We start from the raw sequence: 9422 nt of genomic DNA on the forward strand, positions 1-9422 counted from the left end.
ATTTTGTTACATTACAGCCTTATTCTAAAATGTATTAAATGAAAAAGAATCCTCATCAATCTACACACAATACCCCATAGTGACAAAGCCAAAACTGATTTTTTAAATTGTTTGCAAATATATTACAAATAAAAAACAGATACCTTATTTACATAAGTATTCAGCCTCTTTGTTATGAGACTCGAAATTGAGCTCAAGTGCATCCTGTTTCCATTGATCATCCTTGAGATATTTCTACAACTTGATTGGTGTCCACATGTGGTAAATTCAATTGATTGGACATGATTTGGAAAGACACACACCTGTCTACATAAGGCCCCACAGTTGACAGTGCATGTCACAGCAAAAACCAAGCCATGAGGTTGAAGGAATTGTCATAGAGCTCCGAGACAGGATTGTGTCGAGGGACAGATCTGGGGAAGGGTACCAAAACATTTCTGCAGCATTGAACGTCTTCAGGGAGCAGACCAATAACCCAATGGCAACTCTGACATAGCTCTAGAGTTCCTCTGTGGAGATGGGAGAACTTTACAGAAGGACAACCATCTCTGCAGCACTCCACCTATCAGCCAGACGGAAGCCACTCCTCAGTAATAGGCACATGACAGCCCGCATGGAGTTTGCCAAAAGCCACCTAAAGATTCTCAGACCATGAGAAACAAGATTCTCTGGTCTGATGACACCAAGATTGAACCCTTTGGCCTGAATTCCAAGTGTCACATCCGGAGGAAACCTGGCACCATCCCTACAGTGAAGCATGGTGGCTGCAGCATCATGCTGTGGGAATGTTTTTCAGCGGCAGGGACTGGGAGACTAGTCAGGATCGAGGTAAAGATGAACGGAGCCAAGCACAGAGAAATATTTGATGAAAACCTGCTCCAGAGCACTCAGGACCTCAGACTGGGGCAAAGGTTCACCTTCTAACAGGACAACAACCCTAACCACAAATCCAAGACAACACAGGAGTGGCTTCAGGACATGTCTCTGAGTGTCCTTGAGTGGCCCAGCCAGAGCCTGGACTTGAACATCTCTGGAGCAATCTGAAAATAGCTGTGCTGCAATGCTTCCCATCCAACCTGACATAGCTTGAGAGGATCTGCAGAGAAGAATGGGAGAAACTCTCCAAATACAGGTGTGCCAAGCTTGTAGTGTCATACCCAAGAAGACTCGAGGCTGTAATCGCTGCCAAAGGTGCTTCAACAAAGTACTGATTAAAGGTTCTGAATACTTATGTAAATATGATATTTCAGTTTTTTTTTTTTTTTTATAAATTAGTAAAATGTTCTAATAATCTGTTTTTCTTTGTCATTATGGGGTATTGTGTGTAGTTTGATGAGGAAAATAAACAATTTAATACATTTTAGAATAAGGCTGTAATGTATCAAAATGTGGAAAAAGTCAAGGGGTCTGAATACTTTCCGAATGCACTGTATATAAGCCTTTCTCTCCAATCAAGGGAAGATTACAGGATGGCTAATTCCTCGAAGATGCAAATAAACTCAGTGTGCTCCTGGGTGTGCCGTGCATCACTCTTTGTCTGGGCTGTGTGTGTGTGCATGTGTGTTGGTTCTTCTATCCTTATGGGGACCTAAAATCCCCAAAAGTCCCCACAAGGATTGTAAAACAAGGAAAGCTTAGGGGTTAGGGTTAAAAATAGAGTTAAAATTAGGATAAGGGGTTAGTGGTTACGTTTAGGTTTAGGGTTATGGGTTAAGGTTAAAGTTATGGTAATGATTAGGGTTAGGGTTAAGGTAAATGTTAAGGTTAGGAGTTAGGGAAAATAGGATTTTGAATGGAATACATTTTTGGTACACACGAGGATAGAAGAACATAACGTGTGGGTGTGTGCATGTGTGTGCGTGTTGCTATATTTTTGGTGATGAATGAGAATGAGGAGATAGATCCTATCCGCTCTCAGGTCCCATTTGACTTGAAGCTATTGTCATAAACACAGTTGATGGTTGTCATAAGCTGTCATAACTACTTACATGAGGCCATAAATGTCAATAGCAATCACTTGTGCACAACATTTGACTTTTTTTACATTTACATTTTAGTAATTTAGCAGATGCTCTTATCCAGAACAACTTACAATTAGTGCATTCATTATAAGATAGCTACAGTAGGTGAGACAACAACACATCACAATCTTAGCAAGGACACATTCCCTCAATAAAGTAATTATCAGAAAAATCACACGTTCCTTGGAATAGCTTGAGTGAGTGTCAGTGTGTCATATCAGAGCGTGGACTAATGCTGTTATTCTCACGTCACTCTACAATGTCAACAGTTCCTGTACACCAGTCGGCTGGTGACGTTTTGGACATTATTTAGGTATTAATCATTGCGTGATGAGATTCCATTAGATAAAAATGTATGTCCTGTATTGCAACTCATAAGTCCCTCATAAGGACCATGAAATAAACTCAAGATGTATAACTGGTTAATTACTGTAGATGTATGGATACATGGTCACATTGAGGAGTTACATTTACATTTACATTTTAGTCATTTAGCAGACGCTCTTATCCAGAGCGACTTACAGTAGTGAATGCATACATTTAATTTCATACATTTTTTTTTTTTTTTTTTTTTCTGTGCTGGCCCCCCGTGGGAATCGAACCCACAACCTTGGCGTTGCAAACACCATGCTCTACCAACTGAGCTACAGGGAAGGCTGTAGCTCAGTTGATCTATGCAGAGTAGATAGATAAAAACCATTTCAGTTGCTGCAATATGACTTAAAAACAGCCGCAGGCATGATTCAGTTTATTGCACTTTTTGTTTGTTTTCAGAGTGAAATGGAGTGCATTGACGTCATGGGGCAAGATGAAGCAATAACCGTTCACAACCCTGACCTTTCAGCACAGACGTTGCTTTCACATAACATGTCTGTCTCCTTTGGACCAATAGGCACCGCAGCTGCTCTACGTTCTGTGACATCATCATGAAATGCCTGTATGTAGAATCCCAGGTAGGCTGTACTGTAGTGATCTGTCAGAACGCACAACAACAGGTCTGTCTGTTGCTTGGTGAGCTACATGTGGCCATGAGAAAACCAATTTTGCATTATTTGTTAGCTGTGTTCCAGCCAGGGAGATGGTTTGTATGATGTTGTTTTGGATCCGTGAGCGTAGCTATGAACCACAGAACCTAGGCCTAGACAAGAAGACATTTATCAAAGCAGTGACATGCTAGAGAAACAAATAAAGCAAATGCACCAACTGAAAGGAAGTAAGGATGAAAGTAAGGGATTATTTTTACAAACTCAGTAATAATTCTGTCGCTACTGTCTCTTGAACAAGACAACTTTCGTTTAGAAATCTTTCGCCACACAGAGAAATGTCAAGTTTATTTTCATCTTTGTAACCTTGTTATTATGTTTGAGATTTCATCTTGTCTGTGAGCATGTCTGAGGTGAAGGAGCATTAAGGCCAGTCAGTGTATGTGATCTTATTTGGGAGCTGTGAGAGAAGCTCTGCAATGACACCACTATGATGTAAAGATTATTGGAGCTTCACAGTACACTTCTCGGTTTCTCCAATGAGCCTTGGCAAGGCAGACACTGTGCCCTGGCCACTTGGGGACTGACTGACTGACAGAGCGGGAGCCAGGAGCACATTTTAATCCAACCTGCATTGTCTTCCCCTATCGTCTGGTCCACCTAACCTTTCTCTGTGAGTCTAAAAGGAATGGATTTTCTGGGATTATGTTTTATTCAGTCTGCAAGGTCGTTTCAACAAGGTTCTCTCTCAGACTTGTACGGAAAAAAGTACAGTGGTTCAAAAAGAGAATTGATGTACTTATTTAGCTTAGCTGACTGCAAAGAAGTTGACGGCTTGTGCTTTATCAGTAGGTGTTGGTTGCTTCATTTGGAAATGTCATTTGGTTTGACAAACACTACAAATAAAAACAACAAATGTCAACCTTAAGCAGAATTTTTTTTACAGAGCACCCAAAAGCGACAGACCAACACAATTAGCACAACACATCTTTTTAAAAGCAATTCTCGCAAAGTTACACGTCATTCATTTCTATCTCCCCTTGTCATTGTTTAAGTGACCTAACATTGTAGGTGTTAAAGAAAAACGCCTAAACTAAATGCCTCACATTCTAGTCATGATGTATGAGAAAAAAACTGTCATGGAGGATCTCTTCTGAACTATGATTTTTGCCGATGGCGCTGAGGGTGTTAAGCCTCACTTACTCTCCTCTATTGCTCCAATCACTGCTTTGGTGTTAGAGCTATGGTTTGTTTCGCAAGACAAATCCCAGCCTTCTCAGATGGTAGGTAGAGTGAGTGTGATTGATGTCAGGGAAAGCCAGACGGTGATTAAGCGACTATGGGAGCCTTTTATCCCCTCGCTCTACGCAAACTTTACTCTGCTTCACATTCACTTACACAAAGGGATGGAGACGAATCCTACAAGCATTTTCCCGTTAGGTTTGTGTGTAAGTGACTGTGAAGGTCTCTCCGTACGGTGAATAATAAGAGAACTCTGTCTAATTGATTAGAGAATGCCCCGTCTCTGCTGTTCAACCATTCAGATAGCTATTTAACATAGGCTATTTTCAATGTGGTGTCTAAGGCATCTGCCACGTCTGCAATACAAATTAATAAATGACGTCCATCCTATATTTCAAACATACCTTTTATTCATTTTAATAAAGTATAACTTTTTATTACATTTTTTTTTACTATTGACCATGACTAATAAATAGGTGGTTGTTATGTCAGAGATGTTTACAAAAGGTTTTCTGCCTAAACTGTTGGAACTGATAAATGTCTCAAGTTGGTCTTAAATCTCGTGAACTCCAAGGATCGCTCATTTATTTTCCTGTCACATACTGTATCTTCCTCAGTGGCATTTCATTTAACTCTCGGTGGAATGCCAAGGAACACCCTTCAAAAAAGATTCCTTCCTGATAGAGATGGGTTTTTTTTTTTTGAAAATCCAACAACCCATCAAATGTTGTGGTGTCATGGCTTCACACCAGCTGTTGTTGGAAATGTGTTGTAAGGGTAAGGTGTATTCAATTTAAGCCCCGGCGACCCTGTGACACTGTCAGACTAATCCTGTCTGTGGTTGCCTATCTAAATACCAATACCCTTCCTAGGCAGCCAGACCTGCTCGTGTTCCTGCACTATGTGCTGCTGGGGTAGCGCTGTTATTCTAAATTATGCTTGTGTCGAGCCCAGGGGCAAGATGGGTTTTCAAAAGAATGATAATTATCCAAGGTCAAAGGCTTTTTGGATGATCTGTCAGGATATGGGAAAGAACAAAACAAAACATCTTATTGGCTTGTTTATGGATTCTTTCAGTGGTGATTTCATGTTGAATAATAACTTACTTGCAAAAACTTCAGTGAGTCATCCATCACATGGGAGTTGGGAGAATAATTTGAATTAGCTCTGCAAGAATAGTCACCATGTCTGTTATTAGGATGGTTACCACATTGAGAGTAAAATGTGGTTCAGTTTAGTCAATGGACTATGTGTTAGAACCTGTAACAAGGCTCCACTTCTCAAAAACAATGGGATTTATTGTTGACATCAGCATTATTATTGTTGCTTGCAGAAATATTTCCAATTTCAAAGTCAACGGGTGAACTTCTAACTTTTGCGTTCTGTACTTGTATGTCGATGTTCCATTAGGGGCTTTTAACTTCTCAGAGCAACTCTTTAATCTTGCTGTAGGACCTTAGGAGGGTGTTAGTGAGGGGAGAGGGGAGGGGAGACATCTGAGGGAGATCTGAGGAGAATGGCCCAGGGACTGATGGCGCACCTGGCTTGGACTGCTGCCAGATAAGAGCGAGACTGTAGCTAGCTTCAGAAGGAGTGAAGGGCGGCCTACTCTGCCTGCTCCACCCTGCAGATGGTTATCTCCGTTGGGTGAGAGGCGGGGGAAAGATCAATTCCGTCCTGGAGATCAAAGTTGGGGCCGTTAACGATGTGAGCTGCGGGCCGCTGTGGCTGCTGCTGACCGAGCTAAAAGTTTTACTTGGAGAAGACAGAGGGCCTTATTTACACATCCTTTGCTAGGGGCAGACGTGTTAGCAAACAGTACATCAATGAAGGGTGCAGTCAGCTATGGCATCTCAATATCACAAGAAATTGACTCTTCACATTGGCAAAGTACAACAGACACTGATAATGTGGTCGAGTTTTCAAGTTGAGGTTCAGAGCAGCTGTTTGCAGAGCCCAATAACTTATACAACGACACAACAATTCAGGCATATGTAGAGGACAATAAAACTCAACTTAATATAATACCACATGACACATTCTATTGAAATGTCCTTTATGATGGAGTTATAATACACCCTCTGTCTTTACATTCAGGCTGCTTGGTCTGTTTTGATCACTGTCAAGATTATACCTTTCGTACATGTTTTCAATGGCAGTTTTATGATGTATACTGAAGAGTAAGGCGTTTAATTATATCTACTCCCTCCACTGCAGACTATTTCAGGATATAGGGACACAGATATGAAGATGAGCAGATCGGGCCATACGGAGGATGAGAGAGAGATCTTATTTCTCTTCTGCCTCACTAGTAAAAAACAACACGCTTTGTCCCACATAGTACAACCATTCTTACGATTATCACTGCATGAACAGATGGAGGAGCATGAAGAGAAACCTGCATAGAGCAGTAAGAAAAATGTATCTCATTCACAGTAACAATTGGTCCTTACATTAATACCAATGCCTGAATGTTCCCGCTTCCTCAAACACACAGTCCACAATACAATGCAATCCTTCCCCAAATCCTTCCTGCTACAAATCACCCAATTTTGTCCGGTGATTTTTTGCAGTGGGATGACTCCCATTGTAAGAAGGCTTTTGTATAAGATAAAGACACCTGTCCCTACCTGCTGCGTGTCTCACAGTTAAGGCCTCTACTCCTCCTAATGGCAATTTTCAGGGATTTAAAAAGGCCTCTAACAGGGACAAAATCATGTACCAGCAATTCTGCTGCCTGCCAGGCTGGGAGCTGCTTCCACACTTCCTCAGCAGCTGTGAACGTGTTCAGTTAGATCATCCCATGGTTCATAGCGTGGCTCTGACTTTGGGTTGGTGAGCATAGGTAACCATTCACTGGAAATATTTAAAATCAGGGGAGCATTACCCAAAACATTTACTTCAGCTTTCTTTCAAGGTCACGCTGTTCAGTACCGTAGGGTGTCGGCATCTTTAGAAAAGGAAAAACACCCATTTGTTACCTTAGACCCATGGAGCTTTGCCAATATATAGAGTGTTCCTTCATGTAGTGTTAGTGGAAAAGGGCTTGTATTCTTTTCATAGCCGCGGGAAATAGGGGTGCTGGAAGTGCAATTTTTCCGTTGCATTTTTTATATAAAGGATCATGGGATTGGGGTAGGGGACAGAAACAAACATAGGATTTTTAAATATGGGCGCCATTCTGCATGGAGAGCGCTCAGCTTTGTTTTGTAAGCAGTGACCTCATATGCTCATCTATTCAGATGTAGGGATTTGGAGTTGGACACAGGTCCTGTTGTTCGATAGTCAGTTTAGTGTGAGATAAGTACAGTCTCTCTCTCAAACACCCCCATTTTTATTATACAGTACGAAGAAATGTGCGCTCTGTCTACAACAGTCTATTCCTAGATGGCGGAGTTTAAAGTTTGGGGAAGCTTACAATTTATCCTGCCATTTCTACCAATCTGCATGCCAATGATGATTTTCATATGCACATTTTCATGGAACAGTTTCACTTCAATAATAATGTTTTAGTTTCTCCCAATGATTGTCATGTGGTTAATAATACAAATCTGAATTAAGATAATAAAAATATCAACATTTTAATTCCACTAATGTGAGAGCACCAGCCTCTGCCATAAGGACACATTGATTTACTGAGTCATTGGCAGCTAAAAAAATGAAACTAAGAGAGAGAGAAACTAATGTCGCAGTAGGCCTATAACTTTCATTGTCAACTAAGTAAAAATACATAAAGCCGACAAATAAAAACAGAAAATATCCTGATGAAAATGGAGATTCTTTCAATCCCATTCATACCGCTAGCCTGCCTGTCTGCCTCCCTTTCAATCTGTCTTGACTTGAGATATCCTTAGTGAAGTGCAACATCGTATCAAATCAATCAACTGGGTCTGGCCCAATGACTGCATACAGTGCATTCAGAAAGTACCCCTTGACTTTTTCCAAATTTTGTTACGATACAGACTTATTCTAAAATGGATTAAAATGGTAGAGTGGCCAGACGGAAGCCACTCCTCAGTAAAAGGAATATGACAGCCCACTTGGAGTTTGCCAAAAGGCCCCTAAAGACTCTCAGACCATGAGAAACAAGACTCTCTTAGGGGTACACATCCAACAGGACACCAAGATTGAACTCTTTGGCCTGAATGCCAAGTGTCACATCTGGCAGAAACCTGGCATCATCCCTGCAGTGAAGCATGGTGGTGGCAGCATCATGCTGTGGGGATGTTTTTCAGCGGCAAGGACCAGGAGACTAGTCAGGATCGAGGCAAAGATGAACGAAGCAAGGTACAGAGAGATCCTTGATGAAAACCTGCTCCAGAGGGCTTGGGACCTCAGACTGGGACTAAGGTTCACCTTCCAACAGGACAACGACCTGAAGCACACAACCAAGACAACGCAGGAATGGCTTCGGGACAAGTCTCTGGATGTCCTTGAGTGGCCCAGCCAGAGCCCAGACTTGAACCCAATCAAACATCTGGAGAGACTTGAAAATAGGAGTGCAGCAATGTTGCACGTCCAACCTGACAGAGCTTGAGAGGAACTTCAGAGAAGAATGGGAGAAACTCCCCAAATACAGGTGTGCCAAGCGTGTAGCGTCATATCCAAGAAGACTTGGCTGTATTTGCTGCCAAAGGTGCTTCAAAGTACAAAGTACATGCTCTCTGGTGAAGTTTTTTTTGTGTACGCTTTGCCCATTCTTTTCTCCCCAATTGGTAGTTACAGTCTTGTCCCATTGCTGTAACTCCCCTGTGGACTCGGGAGAGGCGAAGGTCAAGAGCCAGCGTGCATGCGCCTGGTTGCCACAAGGAGTCGCTAGAGAGTGATGGGACAAGGACATCCCAGCTGGCCAAACTCTCCCCTAACCCGGATGACGCTGGGCCAATTGTGTGCCACCTCATGGGTCTCCCAGTTGCGACTGGGTGCGACACAGATCTGTAATGACGTTTCTAGCACTGATCAGTGCCTTAGACCGCTGTGCCACTCGGGAGGCCTCTGGTGAAGTATTTCAAATTATTTTATTTATTTATGTATAGACAGGAGTAATTATATAATTTTGGTACATGTATTTACATTTTATTTTGGCTGCAGTGACTACTGTTACCCAATCTTATTCTATGCTTAGGCTACTCATCACATTAGGAATTGGATTTTGTTAGCCTACAAATATTTCATT

The 9422-nt window shown here is 41.8% G+C and overlaps 1 non-coding gene across 1 annotated transcript; it reads right to left on the reverse strand.

Moving 5' to 3' along the window:
• Window positions 1–2602: 2602 nt before the first annotated feature.
• On the reverse strand, window positions 2603–2678 carry trnaa-ugc (transfer RNA alanine (anticodon UGC)). Its single transcript has one exon. It is a non-coding gene; the product is annotated as a tRNA-Ala (tRNA).
• Window positions 2679–9422: the final 6744 nt, after the last annotated feature.

Source organism: Salmo salar, chromosome ssa04, assembly GCF_905237065.1.
Source record: "Salmo salar chromosome ssa04, Ssal_v3.1, whole genome shotgun sequence".
Taxonomy (NCBI): domain Eukaryota; kingdom Metazoa; phylum Chordata; class Actinopteri; order Salmoniformes; family Salmonidae; genus Salmo; species Salmo salar.